This window comes from Prionailurus bengalensis, chromosome X (genome assembly GCF_016509475.1).
Source record: "Prionailurus bengalensis isolate Pbe53 chromosome X, Fcat_Pben_1.1_paternal_pri, whole genome shotgun sequence".
NCBI lineage: Eukaryota > Metazoa > Chordata > Mammalia > Carnivora > Felidae > Prionailurus > Prionailurus bengalensis.
In genome coordinates this window covers 97,339,055-97,358,099 of record NC_057361.1, presented here as the reverse complement: position 1 = coordinate 97,358,099, position 19,045 = coordinate 97,339,055, and the positions used below count along the sequence as shown (strand labels likewise).

Here is a 19,045-nt window from a genome sequence, read left to right as displayed (position 1 = left end):
GGTAAATCTTCAAGGTTTATTTATTTATTTTGAGAGACAGAGAGAGAGAGAGAGACAGAGAGAGACAGAGAATCCCAAGCAGGCACCGCACTGTCAGTGTTGAGCCCATGTGGGACTCGAACTCACAAACCGTGAGATCGTGACCTGGGCCGAAGTCAAGACACTTAACTGACTGAACCACCCTGGCGCCCCTTGTGATAAGTCTTTAAAAAGGCATCTGAAGCTTTAAACTTCAACAGTTGCTCTGGACACTTCTACCTGGAGAGTGTTACCATGTTCCCCTCCACTCTCACGTCTATGGTTATAGCACACCTGATTCTCCTTTGGTTCTGCTGTGTTCTTGTTTCTTACTTGGAGGTGGCCTCTTTTCTTTTCCATTGTTCTTTTGGTGTCTCCGGGCACCTAAGACTTCTGTGAGACTGAGTTCCCCTGAGTTTTCTTAATTCTTTCCATTGTTTTAACCACCATCTCTCTGTAAATATGTTATGATTGCCCTGTTTTATTTTGTTTTTGTTTTTTAGATATTATTTTAAAGTAATCTCTACACCCAACTTGGGGCTCTGACTCACAAGCCCCAGATCAAGAGTGGCCTGCTCTACTGACTGAGCCAGCCAGGCATCCCAACTGCTCTACTTTCCAGCTCTGGTGGGTACAGTCCTATTTAAAAATGACGTAGCTAAAACAGGACTTTGCATCAGATTTTCTCTGAAGCCTTTTCTTTTAAATTTTTTTTTCAATGTTTATTTATTTTTGGGACAGAGAGAGACAGAGCATGAACGGGGGAGGGGCAGAGAGAGAGGGAGACACAGAATCAGAAACAGGCTCCAGGCTCTGAGCCATCAGCCCAGAGCCCGACGCGGGGCTCGAACCCACGGACTGCGAGATCGTGACCTGGCTGAAGTCGGACGCTTAACCGACTGCGCCACCCAGGCACCCCTCTCTGAAGCCTTTTCTATCAGAAAAGCAAAATCACATTGTTTTCTTCTTCCATGCTCAGTATAGAAAAATCATAAAGTACAAACAAACGAAAGAACATAATCACACCCATATTCCTACACAGCAGTGGATAATTACTGGTACTATTTCATTGTATAGTTTTCTCTGGATGTACCTATATGTGTATATTGTGTTGGTATCATACATACTGTTTGGCAACCTATCACAAACCTCTTTCCATTTCAATACATAAAAGCAGATATCACCTTGAAAGACTGAATTATTCAGTTATATACTCTTAAAATGTATTTAACCACATTCCTGATGTTGGGAATTTATTTCCAATATCCGTATCAATAGCTACAACAAACAGTGTTTATGAATTCCCTGCAGCTCCAATCGTGCCTAAAGTCATGACCACGATTTCCCCCAATTTTTTAAAATAAACATATTTATTTATTTATTTACTTACTTATTTATTTATTTTAAGCAAGCTCCATGCCCAACGTGGGGCTTGAACTCACGGCCCCAAGATCAAGAGTCTCATGGTCCAGTGACTAAGCCAGCCAGGTGGTCCCATTTTCCCAAATTCTTAATGGCGAGGCTAAGATTTTTCCCATCTAGTCTAGATTCCATGTGGGCCAGAGATTAGTTCATGGATCCAGAAGTCAGTACCTGATAAAAAAGGGGCCAATCAGAGACACTCCAATGGACTATGGAACTGGGTTTTAGAGATCCTAGCTTCAGTGTGGTTGGTCTCTTGAACAGGAGGAGATATAGAATAGGGGAGATATAACCTAAGGGTTTGTGGCCAATCATATCCTACCATGCAGCCAGGAAAGCATAAAGTGCCAAAATAATAAGAGAGAATAATGAAGTAGATTCCTGGATAACATAGAGACAGAAGATGGAGATCGTCCTGCCAACTTTTCAGTCTCTGATTCTAATCCATTCCTGGATCTTGACTGTATCCCTGTTTTTATATTCTTATTCTCAGAAAGAGAATAAAATAGAGACAGTGCAGTTTGTCCAGGCATGTGACTGATTTTGTAACAGCTTTATTGAGATACAAGTGACATACAGTGAACTGCGTGCATTTAAAGTGTACAGTTGATAAATATTGACGTTTGTCTACACGGGTGAAACCATCACTGCAATGGTGATAATGAACATACGAGTCACCGTTAAAAGTTTCCTTGTACTTCTTTGTCATTCTTACTTCCCCTCACTCCCTATTCTCAGCCCCAGGCAATCACTGATCTGCTTTGGGTCACTATAAATTCATTTTGATTTTCTAGAATTTTATATAAATGGAATCACGTACCTTTTTTCGTGTGGCATCTTTCACTTAGGATTATTATTTTGAGATTCACCCAGGTTGTTATATATATCATGTTGTAGCATGTCGGTGGAGAGACAGATAACAGTTATACACTACTTCTTGTAGAAGCCTGCTTGTTTTCTCCCCTTGAAGATTTTACGAATGTAACATGTCTAAAAAGGAACTTTTTCTTTTTTTAAGTTTATTTATTTTGAGAGAGAGCATGGGGGAGGGACAGAGAGAGAGAGGGAGAGAGGAAATTCCAAGCAGGCTCCACATGGTCAGTGCAGAGCCCAACGCGGGGCTCAATCTCACGACCAGGAGATCATGACCTGAGCCCAAATCAAGAGTGGATGCTTAACCGACTGAGCCACCCAGGTGCCCCTAAAAAGGAACTTTTTATGCAACACCCTTCCCCCCAAACCTTGCTCCGATCTTCCCCAACTTATTAAATGACATCGTCTTTCATCTAGTTGAATGGGTCTTCCTAGTTGCTGGGTCATCCTCTTTAGTAGACCTTTAATCCATGTGCCTTTTGTCTGTCTCTATTGCCACCACCCTATCCTAAGCTGCGTCATTGCTTGTCTGCCTACTTCAGCCTTCTCACCCATCTCTCTGCTTGGCTTTTGCCCACGGCCAACTTAGAGAAGCCATGGTGATTCTAAAACATACATTGCCTCTTATCGCTCTCATGCTTAAAGCCCGTCAATGGTATTATTTGCACTTGAAGTCAATTCCAAACTCTTCACTGTGGCCTGCAAGGCCCCACAGGATCTAGCCTTTGCCAGCATCTCCGACTTCACCACGTTCTCCTCCGCTCCCTCGGTACTCACTGGCCTTCTTTCGTTCGGCAAATGCACCAAGCTCTTTCCCACTGCAGGCATGTACCCATGATTGTCTTTTGGTATGAATGGAAGGAGGAAGGAGAGAGGGACTGCAGCCAGAGGGTGACGAATGGGCAAGTTAAAAGGGAGACTCGTGTATTGTTTGAAGACAGAGTAAGAAGTCAGTTGAGACATAGAAACTGAGGACCCTTTGTGCATGTGGGGGTCTCCGTAGGTGCAGTTCTCTGTAGAGTTGGCTGGAGCATCTAGGTTAAGAGAGGAACTTATCTGATAGCTTTATTTGTAGAATCCTATGCTTATAGAGTCCCCAGTAAAGTTTTGATTCCTAACCCCTCAAATTCGAGCTCCTGTAAGTATTAAATGCATAGGACCTGTGCTGAGAAGTCAGCTCTGCAAAGTTTTGACAGAAGAGGGCAGGCTTAGAATCTTCTCAAAGGCCCCCACACAGAGTTAGAGTAGCTTATGGCTAGGGTCACCTTTGATGCTAGAAAACCTGTACAGATACTTTAGATCCTTTCCTCCCTCTGACTCTTCCAGCTCGAGCTTGGCCTCTCCTTGAAGCCCAGTTAAGAGCTCACTTATTCTAGAGTTCATTATCTGACTAAGGGGGTGGGAGCATGTTGGTTTCTCTTCACTCACCAAGTGTGTATTTCTTTCTTTGTGTGTTCAAACACATAACCCTACCTCCATCACACTATATAATATATATAATATATTGGGATATATTATATATATACATATATGTATATTACGATGAAACATATATATATTATATATAACATATTATATATAAAATATATATGATATATATTATATATAATATGTTATATATAATATATATACAATATATATTATATTAATATTTATAAATGTATTTATGTATATATTTATATAATAATATTATATATCATATAAATATATTTATATAATATATTAATATATAAATATAATATATAAATATTATATATGTGTATATATAATATACATACGTGTATACACACACACACACACACACACACACACACACACACGTTTAACTGACTGAGCCACCCAGGCACCCCTCCGTCTGTCCTTTAATCAAAGTTAACATAATTGTAATTCTTGGGTTTAACCTCTGTTAGGCACACAGCAGGTTCACAAATGTGTCTTGAGGGACTAGGCATCAGCCATGGCTTTGTGCTCTTTGGGGTGTGTGTGTGTGTGTGTGTGTGTGTGTGTACGTGTGTGTCCACATCTGCCTGTGTGGCCTCTGTCTTGGTGAATTTTTGCAAGTATATAATTAAACTGGTGCCATCAAAACTTTGGAGGGTGTGGTAGGCAGAATTCTAAGATGACCTCCAAGATTCTAGGTGTGTGGTGTAGATGCCCCATATATTCCCCTCCCCTTCAGGGTAGTATGCTGTGAGATCACTCTGACGATTAGGTTACATTGTATGACAGAGGTGAAGAGATTTTGAAGATGGAATTAACGTCCCTTCTGGACGTGAGAGCTCTCCTGCGGACCTTGACAAAGCAACTGCCTATGTTAGAAACTGCCTATGGAGAGGGGCAGTCTCCGGAGCCTGTAAGTGCTGAGAGTCTCAATCCTACAACCACGAGGAACTGAATTCAGACAACAGCGTGAATGAGCTTGGAAGTAGGACTCTGAACTCCATGTGTGAATGCAGGCAGGCTGACACCTTGCTCGTGAAGCCTTGTGAGACCCTGAGCAGTGCACCCAGCTCGGCCCTGCCTGGACCCCTGACCCATGGAAGCGGCAACAACTGTGTGTGCTTTTAGGCTGGCCACCAGGTTTGTGGCAGTTAACAACGCCTCGTACAGGGGATACTCCAGCCAGCATTTAAAATGTTTGCCCTGATATTAGTCGGGTAGAGCTGCACCACAGGCTGCATGGCTTAAACAACAATAAGCAAGAGAAATTTCTCTTCTCACAGTTCTCATAGAGGCTACATGTTGAAGATCAAAGTTTGGTCTCTTCAGTGGCCTCTTTCCTTGGCTTGTTAACGTCTCACTGTATCCTCACATGGTCCTTTCTCTGTGTGCGCGTGTGTATGTGTCCTGATCTCCTCTTCATGAGGACAACAGTCACGTTGGATTAAGGCCCACCCTAAACACTCCATTTCCATTTAATTACCTCTTTAAAGAATTCATCTCCAAATAAAACTGCATTCTGAAGTATTGGAGGTTACGATTAAACATATGAATTTGAAGAGGGAGACACAATTCAGCCCATAACAGCCATTAGCCTTTTCTGTATTCTTTTCACCAGTATTTTCTTTTGATTGTTTTCTTATTTCCCGAATCCCTGTCGTATCTCCCCATTCTTCAGATTTTTTACCATACAGTTGTATTTCAAATGCTTTTCTTAGTTCTTGACATTTTTGGGTACAGGTTAACATGTTAAATCCTTCATAATTACATCTCTAGCTTGTAGTGACCAGTCTGATATTTTACATTGACATTCGCCACACACACACACACACACACATACACACACACACATATATTTTTTTACATGTTTACAAGGTACTTTCACATGCCTTGTTTTATCTGAAATCCAGAAAAATGCAGTCAGCAAGTCTGGTCAATATCTTTATTATCCCCACCCTAAATTCAGGAAAACACAGGGCACCTGGGTGGCTCAGTTGGTTAAGTGTCCAACTTTGGTTCAGGTCATGATGTCGTGATTCACTGGTTCATGGATTTGAGCCCCGTGTCAGGCTCTGTGCTGACAGCTCAGAGCCTGGAGCCTGCTTCAGATTCTGTGTCTCCTTCTCTCTCTGCCCGTCACCCCGTTGTGCTCTGTCTCTTTCTGTCTCAAAAATCAATAAGCATTAAATTTTTTTTTTTTGTAAATTCAGGAAAACAGACTCAGAGAGTTGATGGGGCTAACAATGTCACATAGCACATTAGTGTCTTATAACCACAAATTAGAGTGCTCTGTCCAGTGGATTAGCTACTCAAAATATCCTAACCCAAACAGCAAATAAATCCTACAGAGTAAGTGTAATTATGATATCTTATTCCTATCCGATCGTTCAAATTCAGATTCTATAATTAATTCTATCCTTGGTATGCATCACGAAGGGTTTTCGCATCCGGTGAATAAGGGCCGTGGAGGCCACAGCTGATGATCCATTTTCCTGTCTTTTCTGTTTGAGAACTTACTGTTAAACAACCCCACTTGGACCTTTTTTTATGGCAGGGATGACACAATGACTTGGATGTGTAGTTTTGAGCTATTTTTAACCTACGTGCCAGGTTTTTAATATATGCCAAAATGAATTGCTTTAAACATCTCTCCTCAGTGAGATTGTAACCTTCTCTAACAGGTGCTTTCCACATAATAGGCGTTTTGTGTGTAATATACATATACGATAATTAATGAATAAGCATGGTGGAGAAGCCGATGAATGCATTCCGGTTAACAAATATGAATTGCGTGGAAAATACTGACGGATAAAAGATAGCAGTGCAAATTCCATGTGCATTTGGAGTCTCTTCACCAGTTTGATAAAGCCTTACGATGTGGTCATATCTTTAGTTCTAGAAAGTTTTCCAGCAGCTGATTATTTTCGAAGTTACCTACAATCCGCTGCTAGAATTTCAGTGTATGGAATTTGAAACACCAAGTCAGCAATGTTGAGATCTCAGATACCTGCTCCGTTTACCGGTAGGCAAAGTGAGAAATATTAGGAAATATAAAGAGCTAGTCCCCACAATGCCCCCGTCACTTCCTTAAGAAAACAAAACAAAACAAAACAAAACAAAACAAAACAAAACAGTGAGTAAACTGGCTGTTAACAGCAAGCTCCCATTATTTTTCGGAGGAGGAGCCTGGAATTACAAGGAGACAAGGCAAAGGGAGAGGCGTAAGAAGGTGGCCTCAGGCTGTAACCTTCTGGAAGGCAAGCAATGAATAGACCTGCAAGGGGAAAAACAGGCTTGACTGGGGTTTTTGTTGGGAGCCTGGTGGCGGAGGGCTTGGGCGCTGGCATCACACTGCTCGGGATCCCGGGTCCTGCTCTGTCCCTTGCTCATTGCGTAACCTTCGCAACTCGTTTGACCTTTACGCCTCAGTTTTCTCACTTGCAAAATGGAGATAACGATCATGTGCACCTCGCGGAGCAGCGGTGAGAGTTAAGCGAATTGGTAATAGTTCAGCGCGTGGTTCGTAGTAAACGCTCAGCAAAATGTTAAACTGCCGTATTTGTTGTTATTCTTCCTGTTTCTTCATAGTCTGTACTCCCGTGCGGGGGGTGGGGAAGCGAGGGAGCGCTCATCGCACCAGAAGGCTTGTTTGGAGGTGCGCGCCCCGCCGAGGTGCAGGCGGCACCGCTGCCAGGGCACACCCCGGCTCCCGGGCCCTCGGTGACTGTGACGGGCCGAGACTACGGCTGGCCTCCTGCTCGAGTGGCCAACCCGGGGCGCGCGCGCTGCCGGCCCCGGGTACTTGACAGTTTTCACCTCTCCTGCCTCCCGGGCACTAGAGGCCATGTGTGCTCAAACTCGGGCGTCCCGGTTTCGGAAGCGCGAGGGCCACTTGGCGGTCCCCGCCCCCACCCCCACCCCCCGCCCCGGCCCGGGCCCACCCTCGCCGCGCGCAGGCGGTGGGGGAGGAGTTCTGCTCGGACCCTACACACGGTCCTAGCCCCAGCTCCCCCCTCCCGCCTCCCGCGCAGGCGCCGCCGGGGCCACCCCCGCCGCCATGTTTCCCCCGCCCGCGCGCTCCCTCCCCCCACCCCCCTCCCCTCCTTAACCGGGCTCCCGCCCCCTCTCTCCCCCCACCCCACCCCCCGGTGAGGTCAGGCGGAGGCTCTGCCGCTGCGGCCGCAGCAGCTCAGCTCCCATTCCGGGGAAGCCTGGAACGGGGACTTTCGAAAATAAGTGGAGCGGCGTTCGGGTTAGGGTCCGCGCTCTCCGCCTGCGCGACGGCGAAGTGACCGGGGCGAGCAGGGGGTGCGGAGGTGCGGGGGCTGGTGTCTCGCAGCCGGACGGAGCCCCGGCTGCGCCGCGCGACTCGCTCTCTGGCCCTCCGAGCGCAGCAGCGGGCTGACGGGCGGCGGGACGCGGGGACGCGGCAAACAAGGTGAGGCAGGGTCCTGAAGTCGCAGGGGCTCCATCAGCTACCTCCTCGCCTCCGGGACCCGGCGCGGCGAGGCGGTGCGGGGTAAGGAGTTGCGATCTGCACCAGGGGCGCAGGGACAGGGGACCAGCTGGGCTCTTTGCACGCCCCCCACCCCCCTTCTTTTTCTCTCGCGTGCGGGTGCGCGCTCATCCCTGCACCTTCTCATCCCTACCTCCCGGACTCGCTGGCTCCGCCAGACGCCTGGCTTCTTTCAGGACTCCCCCCCCCCCCCCCCGAACCCAGTTTTCCTTTGCTTCTTTGTTATCCCTCCAAGATCTTCTCGTTCGGGCTTCCCTGTCGCTGCCCTGACGGTCTGGGGTCCCTCTGTTCGCCTCGGCCCCACTGTCTCTTGCCCTCTAACAGTTTCTGGTTTCTGCCTCGCAACCCATCCCTCCCTCAGAATCTTCTAACTTGGGAGGCTTCGCTGCTGGCTCCCGAGTCAGGAGCACACTCGGCTTCCTCGAAGCTTTTAACTCCGCTCCGAACGTCTTCATCTCTGGATGTCTTGGCTTCTTTGGTTTAATCACAGTTGACTAATGGTTTTCTTGGAAGCTTACGGTCTAGCCTACGGCTAACCGAAATTGATGGGAATGATCCTCTAGTATATTAGCTAAGGAACTCAAAAGTTTCTCTCTAGGTTTCAATAACTTACTCTAAGAACCACAGCCACTTGAAATGTATGTTATGTATGTCCGTGTGTATGTTTGTGTGCGATCCTAGCACATGGCCCTAAATCTGATTCTTCCTCCACTGCTGAGCAGGCCTGAGAAAGAGGAGACAGAGAGTGGGTGGGACGTTTGATGCCTGCTTCCATTTCTCCATCTGCAAACTGGGATGTTCATCTTTTATTGTACTCAGGGAGGATTCTGGTGGTTTGGGGTAGTCCCTCAAGTTAGTGTAGGCTGTTTACTAAGCACATTGGATGGGAACTGAGGGAATCTGGGGTTTAAAACGGCCTCTGTTGGGAGGGGCACCTGCTTTTAATTTTTTTTTTTTTTTAAAGAAGTCAGAGTTTCTTACTGCACATCTCCTATTTGTATAAGCCATCAAGAAGCAGCGTTTACAAACCAGGTGGTTAAAAAAGAGACTCCTTTTCTGTGGGCTGGAGATTAGTTCACTTAAGTTGGTTTCACACAGTACCACGTATTTTCTCAGCGATGTCGCCTTCCCCCCATGCAGTTGCCCCAGCAGCTCCCATACTGAGGCTCATTTACTCACTTGCAGGCTGGAATTAGTGTGCGAAGAAAATTGAATGGAGAAGCTGAGAGTGGAGGCAGATACAGTGAATTAGCACATGCTGACGTTTGCGGCTGTGTTTTGGAAATGGGCTATATCTAGTGCTCACATTTGAGAACAGAAAAGTGAAATAATCAGCCTAGCAGTTATGACATCATTTTACGTTTACAAAGGTTACCTCCTTCGATTGCAAGTTGTTATAAGTGCCCTTATACTTAGAATCTAGAATTGTTTGCTGGATGTGTGATCAGGTATGGCCCTTGACATAACATAACATGCATTAACGGGTGAGGATCTCAGGAGAAACAGAGTTGCTAAAGAAGGTAAGGGCTACATTTCACTGCCCTGGGAGCACTGGTTTTGCCAGTGAGACCATGCATGTAGTTTCTGCTGCAACATCAAATGATGTATTTAGAAAATAGATAAATAAGAGCCTCAGTTTCCCCCCACTTTTAAAATCTGCACATTTAGAAGCACACTTTGAAAAGCGTGGTGTGACTATACAGAGTTTGAACTTGATGTTCTGACAAAAGCAGTTTCTAGAAGAATAGTAAAGGCCATTGATTATCAGTTTAGCTAGATGCATTGCAGATGATTTGTAGTTTCTCTCATTTGGTAAGTTCCTGACTTTTATTTAAGAAAATGGGATGTGGTAGGGAAAGAGGATTTATATTAATTGGGCCAATCGCCTAAATCTGTAATTTTCTTGGCAACCCATTCTGGAAAGACATACTAACTTGCAAACTGTTTCAAGGAAAATAGTTTGTATCATTATGTTATTTTTTTTTCCTTTTGTGATTATTAATACTAAATCTAAGCTAAGATTGCCACCCACACGAACTACTTACGTTTGCCAGAAAAAAAAAGAAAGTTGGATATGAGTTCGTCTTAAACATTTTGCTGTGAATCTTTTCACTATGTGTTTGATAAACCCACCTGGTATACGCAGAGGTTCTCAGACTGGATGTTCCTGATGTTACTAAACATAACTGTAGTTTGCTGTAGAATTGCCACCTTTTTCATTTTCTTTACATTTTACATTACTTCTCCTCATGTAATTTGACTTGCAGTAGTGAAATGAGACTAACCAGTTTTCAAATTGTTTGATTTTGATGTTTAATAAACTACTGTAACCTCGTCAAAGTATTTTTTCTTAAATCCGTTGCTTGAAACGGATCTATTTTTGCTGCTGTGAGATAACTCAACAATTTGCCAGGCATCATCAGATTTCAGAAAATGTAGAAAGATTATGGAAAAATGAACAGCCCTAAAGAAAACATCTCAAAATGGGGGGGGGGAGGGGGAGGCTTTTTTTTCCAAGTTACTGGCATTCATATCAATCAGATTTTAAATATATTGTTCATTTAGTAATTTATTTTACAGTATTTGTTGAACACCTTCCATATGCCGAGACCCTCTACTGGGCATGAGGCCCTGTGTTACTATTATTTTTTAAATGTGTATTTATTTATTTTTGAGAGAGAGACAGAGACAGAGATAGAGCACAAGCAGGGAGAGGGGCAGAGAGACAGGGAGACACAGAATCCGAAGCAAGCTCCAGGCTCTGAGCTGTCAGCACAGAGCCCGACGTCGGGCTCGAACCCATGGACCGTGAGATCATGACCTGAGCTGAATGAAGTCAGATACTTAACTGACTGAGCCACCCAGGTGCCCCGAGGGCCTGTATTATTACAAGGCATGATCCTTGCCCTTGTGCAGTCTCCCAGAAGCTATAGTCCACCCGAGGATATAGACAATAAACGAGTAAACAAATGAAGACGATCCTCACAGATTGTAGGAAGAACAATGAAGGAAATAAGTAACAAAATGTGACATGGAGAATTGGGAAGGGCTTATTTGGCAAGCGTGGTCAGGACAGGTCTCTTAGCAGCAAAGGTGACCTTTGAACAGAGACCTCAGAGAAGAGGGAGTAAACCTACCTTGTGAAGAGCAGAGACCAGAGTAAGCCAAGGCCTTGAGGCAGGAAAATAGACTTCAGGGTGTTTGAGGAGCAGAAAGCAAGCCAGGATGGCTGGACCCCATGAGATGGGGTGGGAGGAGTTGTTAAAGGTGTTCCAGAGGCTAAAGGGAGTCAGGTCATAATACCAGGCCCGGAAATTCTGAGATAGAATTTGGGTTTGATGCTCAGAAGAAGGGGAAGCCATTGAAGAGTGTTTATTAACTACTTTTCTGTGGGAGGTCATTGACTGGGAAAAAAATTACTCAGTGGGAATAAATAAAAATGTGTTTTGCAGAGGCTGTCTGGCTACTCAGATGTTGCCATTAAGACCTGAGAATGAAAAGCTTTGTTTGATATGTATGCTGCATAAATACAACATACATATAAATTCAGTTCTTCCACTCTGTTTAGATAAGGGGATAGGGGACCGGGAGGTGAATGTGTTGAAAAGCAGTTTACTTTCCACTGTCATATTGTCACCTGTGCCCGGAGGTAAGCTATCACCCGCTTTATTAAAAATCAGATCATTGTTCAACCCAAGCATTTGTTTTCCAAAGAACGAGGTTTTATTTTCTCATAGAAATATGTTTCCTTTGGAAGGTTGGAAGTTTCATTTGAACAGGAAAGAATACTTAGGTTTCAGAAATGGCATTTGAGATTTTTAGAGGAGTTTGCCATTTTCCTTTACTTGTTGCCTTCTCCAGAGTTTTCTTTTTTTTTTTTTTTTAAGATTTTTAAAAAAGTTTTTATTTATTTATTTAAGTAATCTCTACACCCAACATGGGGCTCCAATTCACAACCCCGATATCAAGAGTCGCCTACTCTTCTGACTGAGCCAGCCAGGTGCCCCTCTCCAGAGTTTTTAAATCACCATTCTTTAAGAGATTAGGGTTATTCTATTCATGCTTAAATTCATTTAGATTTATGGGGTGCCTGGGTGGCTCAGTTGGTTAGGTGTCCAACTCTTCATTTCAGCTCAGGTCAGGATCTCACTGTCGTGAGATCAAGCCCCCACGTCGGGTTCCACGCTGAGCATGGATTAAGATTCTCTCCTTTTCTCTCTGCTCCGCCCCTGCTCTGTGCACTCGCATCCTTTCTCTCTCTCTCTCTCTCAAAAAAAAAAAAAAAAAAAAATTAACTTAGATTTGGTATTTGTTTTGTGCCCTGAGCTCTTGCTCAAAAGCAACCCAGCTTTGAGGTCTGGTCGGCCCCAAATCAGAATTCAGATGGTCATCGACATTCCATAGGGGTAGATCTTAATACTATGGGGCAGTAACCTGCAAAATAATCTTCAACAACTCCTGCAAAGTCTACTTCCTATTCCTTAGCTTCGCACTCAAGGATTCTGGACGGTCTGACCCAGGCCTGCTGCCCTACGTGTCCTTATTATTCTTGTACACAAATCCTCTGTGGGTTTCAAGTGATTTTTCTCCAGTTTGGAACTTTTCTGCTTAGCTTTACTCTTGGCATAGAGTAGGTACACAGTGACCGCTTGTTGGATGGATGCCATGCCACCGTCTATTGGAGAAACCGTCTCCTTTCTTCCCTGTCATTGCAAATCCCCACACGCATCAAGAAACAGTTCAAATCCCGTGTCCTATTTTACACCAAACCCACTGACCCGATCTCCAACTCTGGACGTGAATGGTAATCACACACTTGCCTTGTGTGACATAATTGTGTTTATTGGATGCCTGGCTGTCTCCCCACCAGTCTCCGACTTCATGAAGGTGAGCTAGACCTGGCCTGCTTTGCTCATCATTGTATCCTGAACACCTGGCATATGGTACGCCCTCTAGAAATAGTCGTGGAATAGCAAATCGATGGCGCTTGGTGATGTGTCTCCGGTTAGTGTTTTGGATACTTAAATCGTTTAATACCGTTTTACTTTTCCCACGTCTGTCAAGCATCCTCAAGCAGTTTCTGAGAGGTCCCGGAGGACAGTTGTTGGGAGCACAAGCCCTGGGGCAGGACTGTCTTATGTTCCAGTTTGGGCTGGGAGACTTCACTAGCTGTGGGACACTAGCCGGGTCGGTTACTCTTGTATTTCTCATCTGTAAGATAAGGGTAACAAAACGTACCTGTCAGGGTGCTTGCAAGGATTAAATGACTTATACCCAAGTCTACAACTTGTTGCTTGCAACAGTTACATTTCAAAACCTCTGAAAACTGACAAAAAGTTTGGTTTGGTGAGTGCCACGCTCACTCAGGTGGTGGCAAAGTCTGACTTGGACTGATACGAGGGTGTTTATAGTGTTTGTTCTACTTAACGTTAATCTTTATTTGGCTTTGCTGCAGAATTAGCCGTGTGTTTACGGGGTAGTGCCTCAGACCCTACTGGGGTATTACATCGTATGGTATGTGCAGGTTACTGCCGCTCCAGAAGCCTGGGTATTTCTGAATTTGTAAACACATCTGGCACCAAGGGTTTCAGATAAGGGATTGTATACCTTAGAGTAAAGTGCTTAAATCAGCTCGTTGCACATAAGAAGCTGTTGCTGTTGGTGGTGGAGATTAGAGAGGTAAATATACAATTGCCTCCTTCCCAATACCTTTCTCATACCGGTTAGCATGTAAATACATGCTGATTTATTCAGGCAACAGCTATGAGTAGAGGGCTGGCTGTACAATCCTCATTTTATCATAGGAAAACAGATATGGGTCATGTGATTGAAATGAGCCAAGAACCGGGTCTTTCAATACTCTCTCATCTAGTACCATTAGGAGTATTTATTTTTTGTTTTTCTTTTGTTATTTAAACCAAAGCATGCTTCTTTAGGGTGAGTCTCTTTGCGGGGGTGGGGGGGGGGAAGGATTGAGGTAAGAACTTATTTAACATGATTCGACACTCCTAACGTTGCAGTTGCTAAATATTTATTGAACTCCTCATGTGTATGGAAATCAGTATTAAAAGCAGGAGAAAGGTACAAAACAAATGAGGCATGGTTCTTGGCTTTTAGTAGTTCCCGCACCATGCGTGGTTACATGGAAACAGAGTTGTGCCTTACAATTCTTTCTTTTTCTCTGTAAGTTTGAAACCATTAATACTGAAGATGTACAAAGGAAAACACAACAGACCATTGAAAACTCATCTTAGTGTCCAGTATATGGAATTGGTTTTTAATACCTTAACTACTCTCTGCCCCCTGAAATATTATCCCTATATGACATCCCGGCAACCTTTCCTTTCTAACTAAATTAAGCAAAATGTAATTTTTATTGTTCTTTCTTACCAACATTTGTAAATCATAATTGATATATTCTGTTTGACCTTTTGCCTTTGTGGGCTTGGGAGTAATTCTATGCCTCCAAAGATTTTTCGAGAATGTTCTTGCATTTGAAAACTAGTTCTTCAAACCATTCTGCCAATTCATCCGACAGATATGTTTTAAGTACCTGTTATATTCTAGGCATTGCACTAGCTGAAGCAAATAGAATGTCTGTGAAGTGCTCTTTTCCTCAAACTAGAGTATGGTGGGTATACTGGGTGAGCAGGGCGGTGACATGATAGTGTGCCCCAGGAGCTACAAAATAAAACAGCTTGTGTGTTCTTGAAGAATTGATTTTACACAAAGATTCAGGAGAACATTCGCTGGTAGCTGATTAAAAATGTTTAATAATATTTGAACAAATTCCTGTGTATCGTGCTTTAGAATGCAGTATTCGTATGAAAATTGGAGGTAAAACTCAAAGCAAGCCTCTGCCTGTGCAGGGTCAGCTGTGGTAACCCCAGGGGGTGACCCTTTGAAAAGCACTGAGGCCACAGGGTGCTGAGTCAGTTCCTTAAGTCAAGTGCGCAGACATTTTCAGAGCCTTACATTTTCATGATGACCTTCAGGAACGGTAATAGACATTACTTTTTCCAAGGGAACACTCTGGTTGTTTGATAGTGGTCTAAGTCTTCGACTGTGTTGAGTCCTAACAGAGTTCCTGATATTGGTGGGAAATAGCTGAGATTGATAGTGAAGGACCTGCCAAAGGACCGATCTTCAGAAGACAGGCTGTTAGAACACAATGACCATGAACTTAAAGCAACATGATTGATGAGGTCAAAGCTTTGTACCATCCTATGAGCGCTTGCCTGTGTCCCTGATTGAAGTTAACCTCTGCTAACTTTAAAGCTGCTTTCATTTACGACACATGCAGGATACAGATTGCTTTGTTAATTGCTGGCTACTGCAGTGTTTTAAGAGTAAAGTTGTCGAGGTTCACGTGCTTTGAGGGTAACGGAAGGTTTCTCGAGTTTTAGATGGTTTTGAAAAGGGGTGAGCAATGCATTGGAGGAATGCCTGTTACCAAGCAAATGATTTGATTTGCTCCAAATGAGAAAGATGAAGAAGAGAAAGGCAAGTGGAGAAAAGCGGTGAGCAGAACGGGAGTCAGTCGAACACCGAATCTTTCCACTGATTTTGATTATTGCCGTCCCACTTTCATTGTTGCTGCGCCGCTCCGGTCACAGGGCACAGGGCCTGCTGCCATTGTTGTATTGTTGTGTTACTGCCCTGAGCTCCTAAGGACATGGGTATAGAGGGGTGATTAAGGGATGGTCGTTAGATTCTGTGTCAAGTGCTTTTATAGTCTTCAGTAAACGGGGATAATAGAGTTGTAGAGTTTGGCTTCTTGGTCCCATTTTATAGAAATGGCCATTCTTTTCTCAAGAACTTCATGCCAACAGTGTTTTCTGTTCTACTACTTAATGTATCTCAGTGGGAAGGCAGTAGAAATTGATGGCTGAGATCTTGGGCCCTGGAATCATAGGCTTGGGTTCAAATCCTGAGTCTGCCTCTTGTTGTCAGTGTGACTTGGGGCCACTCCCTTCATCCCTCTGAGCCATGTATGCCTCCTCTGTAAACATCTCCTCTGATGTTTTAAGGATTACATGAGCTAGTGCATATAAAGTCCTAAGCATAATTCAAGCTACAGAGTAGATGTTCTTTTTTTTTAATTTAATTTTATCTTTTAAAACTTATTTTTTGTTTTATTTTTTTATTGTGTGTGAGAGAGAGAGAGAGAGCAGGGGAGGGGCAGAGAGAGAGGGAGAGAGAGAAACCCAAGCAGGCTCCATGTTGTCAGCCCAGAGCCCCATGCAGGGCTAGATCCCACGACCCTGGGATCATGACCTGAGCTGAAACCAAGAGTCGGACGTTTAACAGTTTAACGGTTTAACAGACTGAGCCACCCAGGCGCCCTCCTAGTAGATATTCTTATTATTGACTCTTTCAGTAGATTAATGGCTTAACTAGTTAAAACTTGTGGCATTTGCCATTTATATATGAACCAGAAATGTAAGGGAAAACTGTGTCTTTCCTTTATGTTACCTTAATCCCAGCGGGAGTGATATTTTTTGAATATACATCACTTATTAAATAGTGAACTGACTGGTTAGAAGTAGCACTAGTTTTCTGGGGCGCTTGGGTGGCTCAGTTGGTTGGTCATCCAACTTCGGCCCAGGTCATGATCTCGCAGTCCGTGACTTCGAGCCCCGCGTCGGGCTCTGTGCTGACAGCTCGGAGCCTGGAGCCTGTTTCGGATTCTGTGTCTCCCTCTCTCTCTGCCCCTCCCCTGTTCATGCTCTGTCTCTCTCTGTCTCAAAAATAAATAAACGTTAAAAAAATCTTAAAAAAAAAAAGTAGGGGCGCCTGGGTGGCACAGTCGGTTGAGCGTCCGACTTCAGCCAGGTCACGATCTCGCGGTCGGGAGTTCGAGCCCCGCATCAGGCTCTGGGCTGATGGCTCAGAGCCTGGAGCCTGTTTCCGATTCTGTGTCTCCCTCTCTCTCTGCCCCTCCCCTGTTCATGCTCTGTCTCTCTCTGTCCCAAAAATAAATAAACGTTGGAAAAAAAAAATTTTTTTTTAATAAAAAAATAAGTAAAAAAAGAAGTAGCACTAGTTTTCTGGCAGACAAGAAGGCTTAAGGTAAATGCTTGGTTTATTGCTTAATCAAAGATGGCATCACATTGAATGCAAGGAGACTATCAATTTTTTAATACGATTGACCTGATATATATTTAAATATGATAGTGGTTACCTTAATAGGATTTAAAAGTTTAATCTTCATTTCGAAGGGAAAGGGAGATGCAGGAAAATGTATACAATAAACAGTGTCCTTTAAACATGAAAACTTTTGGTGTGCTCATAATCAAAGAGGTCATATATTTTCTTGATTTGTCTCTATTCCAGATTTGAAGTCGTCACAGAAGAAAATATTGAAATATTTGTAACAGTTAAGCCACTGGGAGGAGGGTTAATTCTGTTTGAATAATGTCTCCTATAGGTTTTGAGTTGTTATGGTTTTCTTAAGCTTTTATTGTAGTTACTCTAGCAGCAAATCAAATGATACCTTAGAGATGATACAAGTTCAGTGGCAGTTTTGATTAATGAATGGATAAGTCTAAGTAGATTATTGAGAGCAGCTTCCGGTGTGGGAGGGCTAGCGTAACCTTTTGGGTTATAGCACGTGAGGTAGTGTCCCTGCATTCCCCACTTCCAGTGTTCTTCGTTTCCCATGTCAGACAAATGACAAGACCGTTGATCCTTGGGTGGCCAGCTTGGTTATGGAATGCCATAGGTGTACAGAAGGGAATGAATCGGGAAAGGCATTGTCCAAATCACTGTATATTGACTATATATTTCATGATGATTATTACGATAATGTATATTCAAGTGCACTTGAGAAGCCTAGCTCACCGTACTGACGAGATCTATTATGTATTGGCAGTGTTACCTGCATTTACAGATAGACATCGCGATCACTGTCATATTCGAACATGAAACGACAACATTCAAATGTACTTTTAGAAAAATTAGACTTATTCTGTCCTCAGGTAATAAGCTCAGATGTTAAGAATAATGTCATTTACTTAGAGAGCAACCTTCTTTGGAAGCATGGTTAATTATTATTTACTTCAGTAGTGTGCACAATGAGGTTGAACAACTTGCTGAAGGTAGGTCCCATCGTCTGAGATGGAGCTAAGTAGGAGCAGAACGTAGGGCCCTTGGTTTTTAACCAAGTGCTTTTTCCAATAATAATATAAAGAGGGGCGCCTGGGTGGCTCAATTGGTTAAGCATCGGACTTAGGCTCAGGTCATGATCTCATGGTTCGGGAGTTCCAGGCCCTCTCCCTCCCCGTCTCCCTCCCTCTCTCTCCTTCTCTGCCCCTTGTGGGATTCTCTCTCCCTCTCTGCTCCTCGCTCACTTGCACCCTCTCTCAATAAGTAACTAACTAACTAACTTGTTAGCCCAAAGGATTCCTTTTTTTTTTTTTTAATTTTTTTTTCAATGTTTTTTATTTATTTTTTTGGGACAGAGAGAGACAGCGCATGAACGGGGGAGGGGTAGAGAGAGAGGGAGACGCAGAATCGGAAACAGGCTCCAGGCTCCGAGCCATCAGCCCAGAGCCTGACGCGGGGCTCGAACTCCCAGACCGTGAGATCGTGACCTGGCAGAAGTCGGACGCTTAACCGACTGCGCCACCCAGGCGCCCCAGCCCAAAGGATTCTTGCACATTTCTCATCTTTCACTTGACAGAGGGAAACCAAGATTTCAGCAGTGGAGATTCTAACCATTATTCAGTACCTGTATAGCTTCTTGCACAATTTGGCAAAGTGAGTTTGGGATTT

The 19,045-nt window shown here is 44.0% G+C and overlaps 1 protein-coding gene across 1 annotated transcript in view; it reads left to right on the top strand.

Moving 5' to 3' along the window:
- Positions 1 to 7,901: 7,901 nt before the first annotated feature.
- KLHL13 (kelch like family member 13) overlaps positions 7,902 to 19,045 on the top strand; it is a 206,596-nt gene continuing 195,452 nt past the window's right edge. The window contains exon 1 of the mRNA XM_043571142.1: positions 7,902 to 8,191. The gene's annotated coding sequence lies outside the window, so the exon portion shown is untranslated. The remainder of the gene's footprint in view (positions 8,192 to 19,045) is intronic.